The sequence below is a fragment of the Lontra canadensis genome, unplaced genomic scaffold (genome assembly GCF_010015895.1).
Source record: "Lontra canadensis isolate GAN:19392208 unplaced genomic scaffold, GSC_riverotter_1.0 scaffold194, whole genome shotgun sequence".
Taxonomy (NCBI): Eukaryota; Metazoa; Chordata; class Mammalia; order Carnivora; family Mustelidae; genus Lontra; species Lontra canadensis.
Window position 1 is genome coordinate 411643 of NW_022631188.1, and position 2530 is coordinate 414172.

The following is a 2530-nucleotide window of genomic DNA, read 5'->3' on the forward strand; positions in this document are numbered from 1 at the left end:
TAATGGGCAGCACGATATAGTAGATCTTACTGATTGCTTATTTATGTGCCAGACACCCTTGTAAAATATGTTGTGCGCCCTGTAAACTATCAGGCACACCTACCGCTATTTATGTCTCTCATTTGACGACAGTGATGCCCATTGAGGTGAAGCAATTTGCCAGAAGTCCCCCGGCTGTCCGGTGGAGCTGCTGAGGTTTGAACACAGACCGTGTGACCCAGGTCAATGACGTCCTAACCAAAACGAACAGAGGTGAGGTCCGGGCATAGCTGGGGAACAGTTTGCTGATTGTTCAGTCCTGCTGTGTATGGTCCTTAGAGTAATATAGTAGCCACTTCATGACTATGTCTTATTAAAATATTAAAAAAACAATTTTGAAACATTTGCCCATGGTATTCTCCAAGAGACAGGATAACGTTCTCTGATGACCCTGCCCCCATCCTACATACTCCCTTTATTATCTTCTTGCTTAACTTTCTCCATAGACTTCATCAGTATCTCATATACTTACGATTTTGCATATTCATTTCTTTATTTTCTGTATCACGCCAGGGGAATGTACGATCCAGGACGGAAATGATTTCTGTTAGCTGGGTTCACTGCTGTATTTCCTGCTCTTAGAAATATGCCTGGGCGGTTATCAGAGCTGCGGATAGGGGATGGGGCAAAGTGCGTAAAGGCGCATAAAAGGTATAAACTTCCAGTTATGAGATAAATATGTCCTGGGGATGTCATATACACCATGGTGACCACAGTTAACAGTACTGTTTTATATATTTGAGAGTTGCTAAGAGGGTAAATCTTAAAAGTTCTCATCACGAGCGGAAAAAACCTTGCAACTAAACAGAAAGGGGGGGTAGGAAGAAAGCAAGCAAGCCCACCATATAAAAGATCAGCAGTGAGTGTTGCTGGATTAATGGATGGAAGGATGGGAGACAAGAAGTTACTGAGGTTCCATAAATCCCCAGGGCTGAAACTAAGCCACCCTGGTAACTGGCAGAATTCTCCAACCTAAAACAGTGTGGTGGTTCCTAAAGACATTAAAAATAGAGCTACCCTACGACCCACCAATTGCACTACTGGGTATTTACCCCAAAGATACAAATATACTGATCTGAAGGGGCACCTGTACCCCAATCTTCACAGCAGCAATGTCCACAAAAGCCAAACTATGGAAGGAGCCCAGATGTCCTTTAACAGACGAATGGATAAAGAAGGTGTGGGTCATACAATGGAATATTCCTCAGCCATCAGAGAGGACGAATCCCCACACTTTGCATTGACATGGATGGAACTGGAGGGGATTATGCTGAGTGAAGTAAGTCAAGCAGAAAAAGACAATCATCACATGGTTTCACTCATACGCGGAACATAATGAATAGCGTAGAGGATCACAGGGGAAGGGAGGGAAAACAGTGGGAAGAAATCAGAGAAAGAGACAATCCATAAGAGACTCTGGATTGCAGGGACCAAACTGAGGGTTACAGAGGGGAGTGGGTTGGGGTAGGGGGTAACCAGGTGATGGGTATTCAGGAGGGCACGTGTGATAAACACTGGATGTTATACGCAAATGATGACTCGTTGAACACTACATCAAAACTAAAGATGTACTATATATCAGCTAAGTCAACATAATGAAAAAAAATTAAGTAAAAAAAAAAAAAAAGAATTCTCCAACCTGCTCTTTTCCCACAACTTTGTCATTTCACTGGGACTGTGTCCAGGACATACTACTTCCAGCTGATCATTATTCCTAAAGTTTCCTTTGGAGGACTAACAAGGGATCATAATTATTTTTCCTTCTCCTCAAAATGGGAAGCATGCCCCTGCAAATTTCTTTCTTTTTTGTGGTGAATCGTGGCTTCAGCATTCATTAATTTCTCCTATTTTGTGAAATCATTACAGAGCCGGAGACTGCTGGAACCTAGAGAGGTTACACATACCCACACGCCGCGTGCTTTTCACTGTAGCAGGCTGTGGGCGCTCAAAACCCGGTAATGCAGAACGTGTACGAGGTGACCGCGGCTCAGGTCACAGGCCCGGTTCTTTGGCCGCGGTTTGCATCTGAATTGTTGGCGCCTTAGAGTCGACTTCTCTTCAGGAGGAAGGAATTGGAGAAGCGGCAGCCGAAAGACATGCGCCTAAGCGGCGCGGCGGTGGGTTTGGTGAGAATCATTGGGGATCAGGGGGTCTGAGGCAAGGGATCGCGCCCACGTAAAATGGTTTCTGGGGCGTGAGCTCCCCGAGAAAACGCCAGGCCCTACTGGGAGTCGAACCCAGGATCTCCTGTTTACGAGACAGGCGCTTTAACCAGCTAAGCCATAGAGCCACCTGCGAGGCCCGGCGCGGCTGGAGCGGCCTCACTGCGCTTGGACTAGGTGGAAAAGGGAACTTACGCTCCGGAGGTTTCGGTGGTTCCAGAAAACTTGCCGCCTGCGGGGAGCCGCTTCCTTTCCGAGGGGCGCGCCGGGCGCAGGACGGCGGGAGGCGACGTCTGAGGCGCCGTACGGGGCGGACAGGATTTTGCTCT

General features: G+C 47.1%; 1 non-coding gene across 1 annotated transcript; it reads right to left on the reverse strand.

Annotated features, from left to right (window-relative positions):
• Positions 1-2255: 2255 nt before the first annotated feature.
• On the reverse strand, positions 2256-2329 carry TRNAT-CGU. Its single transcript has one exon. It is a non-coding gene; the product is annotated as a tRNA-Thr (tRNA).
• Positions 2330-2530: the final 201 nt, after the last annotated feature.